This window comes from Malaclemys terrapin, chromosome 3 (genome assembly GCF_027887155.1).
Source record: "Malaclemys terrapin pileata isolate rMalTer1 chromosome 3, rMalTer1.hap1, whole genome shotgun sequence".
Lineage (NCBI taxonomy): Eukaryota > Metazoa > Chordata > Testudines > Emydidae > Malaclemys > Malaclemys terrapin.
Genome location: NC_071507.1, coordinates 198,592,554 through 198,605,532, shown reverse-complemented (window position 1 = coordinate 198,605,532; position 12,979 = coordinate 198,592,554).

Here is a 12,979-nt window from a genome sequence, read left to right as displayed (position 1 = left end):
GTGTATAATGTGTATAAAATCTCTTCAATCAGAAATCCAGATCTGGACTTTTTGAGTTGCTGCCATCTCTGGTCGTAATCAGGTTGGAAGTTGAAGTAGGGGGACAACCAAGTATGCAAATTGCTATCTATCTATCTATCTATCTGTAACCCTTCTGCCCATCTAAGTTGGCAGCAACAAGGGCCGGGTTCTGTATCTAGGGGTTCCATTTCAATAACACAATGCAAAACCGGCTCGAGCCCCCACCCAGTGACCTGGGACAATTACATACCACCCCCTGGGCGCCTCTAAGAGGCAATACTTCCCCTCTCGCAAGCACGGAGTCTGAGTGTAACAGAAAATGTTTAATAACATGAGGTAAACAACATCAGCATTAAATTGGAAAAACACCAGAACTAGAGTTCTTAGACCAAACCATGAGCGAAGACCCACCCCAGCAAATTGGGCCGTGTCCTCTCCCATTGGTTCTTGAAACCAGCGACCCAAGAATCACCAAAGTCCCAAAAGTCCACCAATCCCAAAGTCTCTTGGGTCCAGCAACCCAAGAATCACAAAAGTCCGACAACCCCCCAAAGTCTCTGTCCATGATCAGTGCAGCCCCAGAGTTCAAAAGGGGGGGGGGGCGAGCAGGGTGTTAAGGGGCACCTTACGTGATCCGAGGCCAACTGGCTGCTTCTCCATGGGGTTCCACCACAGCCTTCACCACGAACTGCTCCATTCCACCTGCAGTCCCACTCCTGCCGTCCCCGAACTGCTCTGGCAGCTGCTCTGCTCCGCTCCACTCACCGACCTGTGAGCCACGCTGCTCCGCTCCGCTCACCGACCTGTGAGCCGCTCCGCTCCGCTCCAGCCATCCCTTGGGCCGCTCCCACAAGGCTCTGCTCTGCTAGCTGCTCCTCCAGCCGCTCCGCTCACCGACCTGTGAGCCACTCCGCTCACCCCCGCTAAGCTAAGTTAGCTTAGCAATAGCTTCAGGCTCCCCCACTAGTTAACACAGCCTCAGTGATCTCAGCTCTTAAATAGCTTTAGCTCTTTTGTGATTTTAGCTAGTAGTAGGGGAGCCCCAGTGCTGGTGCACTATTGGCCCAAAGTGAACTCAGCTCAGCAGTCTGTAACTAGACTCCTAAGGGAATCAAAGTTAGCTCTGACATTCAACAGTGGAGAGAGGAGGAGGTGCAATTGGTGTTTCAGGCCCACAAAAGAGACCCACACCACCAGGTACCAATACCTGTCCCCATCCTCTCTCAATTCACTGGGTTTTGTAACCCATGCCCCTTGACAAGCAAATGCTACCTAGGTAATGGTGAATGATTCACTCAGTCCTTCTGTCATACAACAGTTCCACTGGCCTTGATTCACAGAATCAGGGTAACAAAACTTTATTCTTCCTGCCCCAATAACAGAGAAACTGGGGATCCCACACCAGCCAAAGTAACCACTTTGAGTTGCTGTGGTTTCATGCCAGGCGAGTGGGTGTGCCTATGCAAACAAGATCAGCCCCTGGAGTTCTTTTCCACACTCGCCATAATTCACCACCAGATGTCAGGGTAGAGCTCATCCTGACTCTGCTTACATATCTATCTATCCCCATCCACCGCCTCTCTCTCTAATCTCCATATACCCACTCTATCTAATCTATCTATCCCCATCCACCGCCTCTCTCTCTCTCTAATCTCCATACACCTCCTCTATCTAATCTATCTATCTATCCCCATCCACCGTCTCTCTCTCTCTCTAATCACCATACACCTCCTCTATCTAATCTATCTATCTATCCCCATCCACCGCCTCTCTCTCTCTCTAATCACCATACACCTCCTCTATCTAATCTATCTATCTATCCCCATCCACCGCCTCTCTCTCTCTCTCTAATCACCATACACCTCCTCTATCTAATCTATCTATCTATCCCCATCCACCGCCTCTCTCTCTCTCTCTAATCTCCATATACCTCCTCTATCTAATCTATCTATCTATCCCCATCCACCGCCTCTCTCTCTCTCTCTAATCTCCATATACCTCCTCTATCTATCTATCTATCTTTCCCCATCCACCGCCTCTCTCTCTCTCTAATCTCCGTACACCTCCTCTATCTAATCTATCTATCTATCCCTATCCACCGCTTCTCTCTCTAATCTCCATATACCCCCTCTATCTATCTATCTGTCTGTCTGTCTGTCTATCTATCTATCTATCCATCTATCCCCCATTACCACAGTATCTGAGCGCCTCACTTGCCAATATATTTATTCTAAAATGACATCCCCGCGAGGCAGGGCGTGCTGTTACGCCCATTGTACAGATGGGTACCTGAGCTAGAGCAGAATGTCTACACTGCACCCCCTCCGCCCCCCACCCTATGCCAGGTCAGCTGACTTGGGCTCATGGGGCTCACGCTATGGGGCTAAAAGGAGCAGCATAGACGTTTCCACTTGGGCTGGAGCTCACACTCTGAACACCCAGCAGGGTGGGGTGGGGGGTGGTCTCACAGCCTGAATTTTTTTTTGGTGGAAAATGCCTCTCCCTCAAAACGGGAATTTCCATAGGAAATGTTCATTATTGTCAAAAAAAAAAAAAGGGGAAAAAAAAAAAGGAAAGTGTTTATTGAAAAAACTGAAAATCTTGTGGTTCTGGCTGAAATATTTCACTTTTCACTTGTCGTTTTTGCTCGTTTGCCAAACCCCCTCAAACATGCGTTGTTTGGCTTGCACCCAGTTTGCTAAGCAATCCAGTGATGGTTTTATGTTTTCTTCCATGTCATTGATAAAATGTTAAGTAGAGTAGGGCCAAGAACCAAATGCTGAGGGACCCCACTGGAAACACACCCTCCAATTACCCATTTATAATTGTATTTTGAGACTTTAGTTAGCCAGTTTGTAATCCATTTAATGTGTGTGTGACGGCGCTCTCCACTCACCGCTAGTCTGGCGCCTCCTCCTGGCTGTTCTGGGGATGAGCTCTGCAAGATTGACACCCCTTCATGCTGTTGAAGGCTGTCACTCCATCCCTCTCTCTGGTCTGCAGCCCCACTCTTGCTCCAGGAATCTCAGATTTCAACTTGTTCCCTGTTGTTCATCTCCACTAGCCTTCCTGCTCCAAAGCTTAGACTTCCAGACCCATTCGAATGTACGGGCAAAGCAAAAAGGATCACATTCTCCAGAAGTTGTGGCAGGTATGGCACTTCCTCCTGGGCATTCTGGGGAATAGCTCACCAGGCTGATGCCCTTTTCCACGGTTGTATGCTGTCGCTCAGTCTCTTTCTCTGCTCTGCAGCCCCTTTCTTGCCCCAGGAGTTGCTGCGTCCTCTTCGTGGCTCAGCCCTCCAGCCAGGTCACTCAATGTTCCCCCATTCCGGGGCCTGGTCCTTCAAAGTCTCTGTCACAGCCACAGTGACCCAGGCGGTCTTCCCATTCACTGCCCCACCAGTGCCACTTCCCCGGGCCCATGCTCTACTCTGGGTTTCAGCCCAGGGTCCCTACAACATGCAGCCAAGGTCTGCACAGTCCCCAACCTTGCTGCTTAACCCCTGGGCTGCTTCCTACCCCCTCACTCCCCCCTGTCTTTGCCAGCCTCACGCCTTCCTCCTCCCAGGGAGTAACCATGAGCTACTTCTCGCTATAGTCCCCAAACACACCTCCCTTCCCCCAGGGAGTGACTGCAGACTACCTTCCTGCTGCTCCCGAGCTTTATAGTAGCCCTGCCTGTTCCCGCACAGGTGAGCTTCCCCTAATTAGGGCTTTCTTCTCAGCCGTCAGCCTACTAGGTTAATTGGCCCATCTGGCCTCCATTAACCCCTTCAGGGCAAGTGTGGGGTGGACACTCCATCACAGTGTGGCACGTTAATTTTATATCGAGTTTTTTTAATCAAAATGTTGTGTGGTACCAAGTCAAACACCGTACAGAAGACTAAGTCGAAGTATGTTATATGTAGTACATCATCATCAAGAGAAAGTCCCTGTTAGCTGAGCAGCATGGCCTGATACCCCATCACAATGGAAAAAGCAACAGAGGGTCCTGTGGCACCTTTAAGACTAACAGAAGTATTGGGAGCATAAGCTTTCGTGGGTAAGAACCTCACTTCTTCAGATGCAAGTAATGGAAATTTCCAGAGGCAGGTATAAATCAGTATGGAGATAACAAGGTTAGTTCAATCAGGGAGGGTGAGGTGCTCTGCTAGCAGTAGAGGTGTGAACACCAAGGGAGGAGAAACTGCTTCTGTAGTTGGATAGCCATTCACAGTCTTTGTTTAATCCTGATCTGATGGTGTCAAATTTGCAAATGAATTGGAGCTCAGCAGTTTCTCTTTGGAGTCTGCTCCTGAAGTTTTTTTGCTGTAAGATGGCTACCTTAACATCTGCTATTGTGTGGCCAGGGAGGTTGAAGTGTTCTCCTACAGGTTTTTGTATATTGCCATTCCTGATATCTGACTTGTGTGCATTTATCCTCTTGCGTAGTGAGAGGCTACCCCTCTGATACATCACAGTGGAACTGACCCTGGGATACTTATCTAGCAAGTGCTCACAAGATTCTTTTAGTTACTTTTACTGGGCACTGGCTTGCACATTGCCAAATTCCCTCTTACCCTAGCAGCTGGATAAAAACCCTCCACACGCATCTGGCTATAGCGGCTGTGGGATCTCAGCAATCTCCAAATAACAGCCAGGCGTGGAAGTGGCCAATGGGCAATAAATAATGAGCGTGTGAAAAGGTTCATTGTGGGGAACAGAGCGCCGGGGTCAAAGTGACAGTAAGAGGCATAAAGCGTAAACCCCAAATGTTGAATTTCAAGTAATTTAGACCCAGGGTTCCCTCAAATCCTGGTTTTGAACAGGCAAACCTGTATAAGTAAAACAGAGTATATGCATTGTTTAAATGCTCTCTTCCACTCTGTCCATCTGCCTCATCTCTCCAGCAATGCTGAGCTCCGAGCTGATCTTCCACCATGAAATCTTCCACCATCTGTTTGTTCTTCTCTCTGTGGTTTTCCTGGCTGCTCCAGGTAAGATGTAAAAAGGCCCATCCATTGGAAAGGATTTAATGCCCAGTGAAATATGGAGCATTACGGCCAGAAAACGTCCAACCTTGGCTTCCAGGGGAGTTGCGTGTGCTCAGATCACTTTACCATCGATTTTGCTGGGCTTTGGATCAGGGTCTTATTTATGTGCCTAAATTTTGGTTTGGGTGCCTCATTGCAGGTACCCAAGTTTGAAAATATTGTCCTCGGTCAAAGCTAGGCAGGACTTCTGGAGCCCTGTCTTTATAGCTCCAAAAAAGACAGGCCTGTGATGGGGTATACCAGACTCTCTGAGGCCCCATGCTGGAGGCCTCGTGGCCCTGCCACACCTCACCCCAAAAAAGGGCAGTGGAGAGGATCCTCCAAGCTGCCTAGAGTGGCTCTGTGGGACACTGCCAATCAGGGCCCAGCAGACTCTATAAGAAGAGCTGCAGGGCCAGAGGGAGTTCAATTCCTTGCTGGAGTTGTAGGAGAGTGGATGGTGTGTGGCTGGCTGATGGAGCTACCAAACCCTGGACAGGGCAGTGCTGCCAGAAGCCGGGGAAAGTGAGAAGGAGCCTGAGCTGGTTGCTGGGACTCCATCAGGACAAGGCCCTGAGGTAAGGGTAAAGACAGCACAGGGCTGTGGGAAAGTGGCCCCGGGAATTAGAGCAGCAATGTGCCTTAGATAAAGGGACACAGCAAATGGCTGCTATCCTTGGGCTGGGACCTGGAGTAGTGGGCAGGCCTGGGTCCTCCCCCACCCACCATTAGCCACTGGGGGAAGTGGCCTGGACAGTGAGATACCCTAGAGGGGGGGAACTGAACTATAGTGGCCCAGCTGGAAAGCTATAGCCAGGAAGTCCCAAGAGCATGAAGACATTCCCTCCAGGAAGGGAGCCCTGGGATGCAGCTCTATCCCAGAGGAGGGACAATCAGAGAGAGAGTGTGCAGGTGCTCGCACTTGGCCAAGGGGGTGCTCATGAGAGGTGTGTGCACCCCGTTACAAGGCCACTCTCACTTAAGCTAAGGAAGATCACTGTGAGCTGCAAGCTATAGAAGAACCATTATGTTATTTTTAATTTGCCACAGAAGACCATATGAACCTCCACTGGGAGTACCCATTTCTGCCCAGTTATGTTTCATGACATAAGAATGGCCCTACTGGGTTGGACCAAAGGTCCATCTAGCCCAGTATTCTGTCTTCTGACAGTGACCTGTGCCAGGTGCCCCAAAGGGAATGAACAGAACAGGTAATCATCAAATGACCCATCACCTGTCAATCATTCCCAGCTTCTGGCAAACAGAGGCTAGGGACACCATCCCTGCCCATCCTGGCTAATAGCCATTGATGGACCTATCCTCCATGAATTTATCTAGTTCTTTTTTGAACCCTGTTATGGTCTTGGCCTTCACAACATCCTCTGGCAAGGAGTTCCACAGCTTGACTGTGAGTTGTGTGAAGAAATACTTCCTTTTATTTGTTTTAAACCTACTGCCTATTAATTTCATTTGGTAACCCCTCGTTCTTGTGTTATGAGAAGTAGTAACAACACTTCCTTATCTATTTTCTCTACCCCAGTCATGAGTTTATAGACTTCAACCATATCTCCCCTAACCCCTCTCTTTTCTAGGCTGAAAAGTCTCTCCTCATATGGAAGCCATTCCATACCCCTAATCATTTTTGTTGCCCTTTTCTGAACCTTTTCAAATTCCAGTATATCCTTTTTGAGATGAGGCGACCACATCTACACACAGTATTCAAGATGAGGGCATACCATGGATTTATATAGAGGCAACATGATATTTTCTGTTCTATTATTTATCCCTTTCTTAATTATTTCCAACATTCTGTTCACATTTTTGACGGCCGCTGCACATTGAGTGGATGTTTTCAGAGAACTATCCACAGTGACTCCAAGATCTCTTTCTTGAGTGGTAACAGCTAATTTAGACCCCATCATTTTATATGTATAGTTGGGATTATGCTTTCCAATGTGCATTACTTTGCATTTATCAACATTAAATTTCATCTGCCATTTTGTTGCCCAAACAGAGAAGTTAGATAAAAGCTTCTGCAGGAAGGTGGCAAGGTAACACGACTATATTACTTGGAATTAACTCCTCAAAACAGAGAGAGACAAAGCAGGCTTCTCTCTAAAACAGAGAGGCACAACTCAGCCTACGTTACTCTAGGCTGACTGGCTGCAGACTGGCTATGAGCGAACGCTTCCCGAGAGAGTCCCCAAGCATGTGAGCAGGACCAGGAACTCCCTGAGCATTTGTGGTGGTTGCTGACAATTTTAATATAGTTTTTTTCTGTACACAACATGCCCCCACTGAAATCAGTCACTAAAACACCCATCAGCCACTCTGTCCAGAACTCCCATTCAAATCAATGGAAACAAGACTGGGCCTCAATAATATACACCGCACAAAAACAATGAATAACTTTTGCTCAGCGACAACCTTATGTCCTTCAGTTAGAACCAACATACGGGCTTGCTGAGCAGCTCAGTCTGAACTAGGGGGAGACAAACCATCTTCAAATAAGAGTCAGCATTTCAAAACCAGGATGGTTTTGTAATGCTCTGCAACTCAAAAATAGTTTGATAACCGCCCTCCTTTTCCATCGGGGTAAATGTGTCAGCCAAACAATTTTCAAATCAGGGTGCTGAGAAAATCCAGTGGTTTTAATGAAGCTGGTTGTAACCTTAACTACGAAGAGGCGATCTCTTGTCCAGAGGACGCGGACACTGAACCAGACCCTCAGCTGCTGTATAGCGTCAGAGCTCAGCTGAAGTCAATGGGGTTCCACCCATTTACACCATCTGAGAATTGGCTTAAATGGAGCTACGGCAAGATACACCCGCTCAAGATTTGCCCCTCTGACTTCACTCGAGATAAACGCCAACATTTATTGTCCGGAAAGATTCATGTTAACCAAGACCAAGAACCAAAAACGTAATGTTCATTGAACCAAAAGGCAGCTGGTGGATTATTCCATACTCTGAAAAGTTTCATCAGAAGTATCTGGAAACCGCTCCAGCTTGCCCAGGAATTTCTTAAGTGTATCAGTTTTTCTTTAGAACTAACATTTTTCTAAGGGACAAGAAGTTGGAAGTCCAGAAAAATAAATAGTATTTGCCTCAGATGAACCAATCGGGAAGGAGCTGTTTATATTGCTGTGATGATCTGGGAATCTGGCTGTATAATTTATTAATTCTGAGTGAGATGATGATATGTAGGTATCTTTATCAAATTGCAAACTCAATTTTGAATATGCTTCTTGGTAGCCTTATCCATTGTCCTTTGCCTCCCTGTTGGGCTGAAGTCCCAATATCTAGAGATACAGGGCTGTTGACAAAGGGAAGGTGACTTTAGGTACCCAACCACTGGAAATCTAGTCACTGCAGACCAAAGACTGGTCTCTGCCCAGAAGAACTGGTTTAGCATGAAGGAGGTTGCCTTTGGAACAAAGTCACCTGGCCAGAGGTTGAACCAAGGACTTCACTGACAAGGGGCTGAAGGTTTAGAAAGGACAGAAAATGCTCTGCTAATGGGCCATTTTCTCCAGTCCATAAGGGAGAAAGAACCCAGCATGTAAAAGCCTGAGCATGGTCCCTGCTGGCAAGACAAGGAAAGGGGGAACTAGTGACGGACATTGTGGTTCGGGATGGTTTATTGTTTTGTATGGTGTATCCTCTCCTGTGCTTTACATGATTGAGTAAAAGAGGAGTAAGGTGTTGGACTGTGTGCAAAATGTCTCCCTGTGTGTGTTAAATGCTTCACAACTACTGCGTGTCTTCGGCTGTAGTTAGACTGTAAACCAGAAGCTTCACAGCTTTTGGGGAGGAGTTCTGGGAAAGTGACGTGTTTAAGTAACTGGGTATCTCAGGGGTCAAGGCTGCCTCTGGGGGCTAAGGCAGGTGGGCATTTCCAGGGAGGAGTAGTAGGCTGAGAGTCAGGGCCCAGGAAACATACCAGAGGGGCCCAGGGAGGACACAGTGCTGCGGTCTGCTGAGACCCAGTGAGCTTCAAACACCCAGCGATCCAGAGAGCCGGAGGCTTGGCTCACCATCACAGGGGTCTGGTGGGTGGCCAGAAGGGAATGCCCAGCCAGAGTCTTGATAGCTGTGTGCTGAAAGATTGGTTAAAAATTGCATATGTAAAAGCATAAATCCTGATTGGCTGCAGATGAGAGTCAGCAAAGAGGATTTATCCTTGGACATAGACAACAGCATTGGCTAACCTTGCTCCAGAATTCAGTATTGTTGACCTCTGAGGAAATAAACAATGGGAAAATTCCAGGCTTAGCACGTGACTGATTTGAGCCAATCATAAGAGAGGATTTTCTTCTTGTATATGACAACAGCTACTGAATGCGTTGGATGTATCTGGTGTGACGGGCAACAGGTTCCGAGCGTCGTTAAAAAGGTGCTGGCCAGGTAAATAAAGTTCGTGATTTCTTAGGCCCTCATATCCTGGTGTGACATTTGGGAGTTCAACCCAGACCAGTAAGAGATCGTGTCACTGCCCACTCTGCAACTTGGGTCCCTTAAATGCTCTGCTTCTGTGGCTCACAGCCCAGACACCAACAGCCTTCAGACAACCATGCAGGTCACAGCCTGGCTTCTACTGCCCAGTTACTGTTTGCAGAGTGACCCCAACAACTCCCAGTCCTGAATTTCCCCCAGACTGGCTGCCTGCAGTGCACTGCCCTCTCACATTTACAGCAGTTGTCACGTTGGCTGCTCCTAAAGAGACAAACAGCAGCTGGTTATCTTGACTGGAGTTACCAATCGTTTCAATTCAATCAAAGCACTGGGTTGGTTTAGAGAAAAAGTAAAACAAGGTCATTCAATTAAACAGTTTTTAATTAAAGAGGCTTTAAGTGAGTTCAAGTACAAGAGATACAAATGGAAAGAGTTACAAACCAGCTAAAGTAAAAAGATGCTTTCGATTGCCTAAGACCTAAGTTAACAAGCTACCGTCTTTGTTCAAGGGAGTTTGCTCACCAATCTTCCTTTGCCAGCCATGGAAAATGTGAACGTATTCCCAAATAAAGCTCCTTTTCCCCGCTGCCTGTGGACACCATGCTGTCTGGTGTAGACTCCAGGCTCTCTTTTCCACCCTGCTGATGATTTTTGCAATGCAAATGATCTCTTCCTGCAATCAATGTACATATGAATAGCCCACTGAATTTGGCCATGCCTGATTTCAGGGGTTGGCCTCTTTCCTGTGTCTGGAGAAAACCTGTTTATCAACTCCCCCTGACATGCCTGGCTTAAACACACTTTAGTCACATAATTTCAGCACCTCTGGTTGACTGTATATGCATCCTGCAAGAATATTAATGATCAATGAGTTATTAGCTTGCCAATGACCTATTACACAGCATCTCAGAGATACAGATTATAACAATAACGAGCTGGGGTACACTGAGTCGGTTAGGCCAGCTGAAACTCACTGCTAGATACCGGGGGGCCCTTGCCTTTCGGCATAGGGATGCTCTTAGGGTCACACCTGGGCTGTACTGGGCAACTCTTCTTTACCTTAATATCACTCTGTCTCCTCATCTGTGCCTTCCAGTTACTCTAAGATCCCAACTGACCTTCAGCTATGAGGTTCTTTTACCATCTGTTTGCTGTTCTCCTTTGGATTGTCCTAGCCACTCCAGGTAAGATGTAAATGTAACGATGCTCATGGATGGGCTATTTAGAATATTAGGGTCGGAAGGGACCTCAGGAGATCATCTAGTCCAACCCCCTGCTCAAAACAGGACCAATCCCCAGACAGGTTTTTTTTTTTTTTACTCCAGTTCCCTAAATGGCCCCCTCAAGGATTGAACTCACAACCCTGGGTTTAGCAGGCCAATGCTCAAACTCGGGATCCATAAAAGCGTGAGTCTCTACTGCCTGAGCTAAACAGGCAATTCTATAAGCTTGGAACAGTAGTAGAGCCACTAGAAGGGGACCAAGAGCCAAACTGGGTTAGCGCTGATTAGACAAATGTTAGAGCCACACAGCAGTTTCAATCCATATGGGCTTCAACAAATATTCTATTTATATTTGCATACAACACTCATAATCCCAGAGTGTTTTTGAGGCTGTCAAACACTGAGCTCTAATCTGACGGCCTTGCTGCATGTGCAGTGATTCAGGTGCCCCTGGTGGCTTGCATAACCTTGAAAATGGCTTTTGATTAGCAAGGCCCGTTTCTGTTGGATTAGACAGTTTATAGGCTATGAAACCTTGTGGAATAGTCGATTGCTATCAGGATTTTTTTTCACATGCTTCATTAGTGTGTCTTTGAGCTGGAGGACATTTTTGGTAGCTGCAATTTAGTAATATTCTCTGCAGTAAATGGCTGGTAACAGGTAACAATGACATTTTCCCTGAAGTAATTCTTTTTTCCCTACTTGACAAGATGAATAACGGAACATGATTATTCAGAAACATTTTGGCAATTTCTAAAGAATGTTTAGTTTGCTTGTGTTTGCTCTGCTTTGGATTTTTAGTGGTTGGTAAGGGCATAAGGGTTGGAGATTGTCACAATCACGTAGAGGCAAGAAAAAAATTAATGTTATACGTATTTTCAAACATACACCAGCCCACCCTTCTGTTTCTCCTACCACTAATGATGTAGGCTGGTTTAAGTGTTTGCAGTGTCATCATCAGCTGTGACTGGAGGGATGTGGAATCAGAAACTCTAAAAGGAAGAGCAAGAAGAGAAGGACAAGAAGAGAGAAATGAAGTTCTAACCTGCTTCTAGACAGAGACAGAGAAGCAAAATTGTGGTCTGAGACCACTCACATAGATGAATGGATTTTATAAGGCACTAAACGTCAGACTTTTAAAGGTGTTCTGTTGCCTAAACCTGCAGACCAGAGTCTAGGGGAATTTCCAAAAACACCTGGGTACCTAATTCCCATTGAAAGGAAAGAGAATAGGCACTTTGGAAAATCTAGCTAGGCTCCTATCTGCATCTTTAGGTGCCTGAACACCTTAAAAATCTGCCCCTAAGATCCTTATGTGATAGGTGGGGTATAAATTTAGATAGATTAGATACCTGGGATGCTGCTAGTAAGTGAGAAAGGTCCTGATTTTCACATCTTGTGTTTTTGTAATATTTGGGTCTCTACTTTTCATCCATTTCTGATCTGGGCTCTCAGACAGTTTTTAAAAATTGCAAACATTTTGCTTTATTTCATAAATGTCTCAGATGTATTCTTCTATTTCTCTGTTTATCTGGCTTCTTCTTCGTGTATCTTGATGCTTTACAAGAACTTTAGACATTTAAGGTCTTAATTACAGAAAGAGATGAAAGAAATGGACAATGGGCCAGAGTGTCAGTTCAGGGCCTGTCCACGGGTAAACCTGTCTTTACTCTATCACACCTTCAAACTCTTTGTAAACTAGACACTAGCAAAGACAATTGCCAACAGATCCACTCCAGAGATATGATTGTTATGCTGCTCAAGATTTACAACCATACTAATGTTGTTTCCAAACTAGGAGTAAACCCAGCATAGATGCTGACAAATCAATCCGCTCTGTGTGCAGGCAAAGGCATGAATCGTGATGCTGTCAGCTGCAGAAACAGAGACGGGGTGTGCCGGTTTGACAGCTGCTATTACAACGAAATTGAGATTGCCACCTGCTATCACCACACAATGAAATGCTGCAGAGAGAGGGATTAGAACGTGTCAAGGACTCTGACAGCTGGAGAGCTGACCTGAGACCTCAGCCTGGTGATGAACTGCACCATTCTACTGGCATTAAAATCGGAAATTAAGTTTAATTATCTTAATTAAAATTAAGATGAATCTGCACCCTTCTACTTGCATTAAAAACAAACTGGTGCTAAATCACACCTCTATAATAAAAACATATGAATCCTTACACAGGTGTGCATGGCATGTTTTTCTCTTCTTCCTTTCGCTATAAAGACCCTGTTACAATGTGGAGATTCAAATCAGTTTTC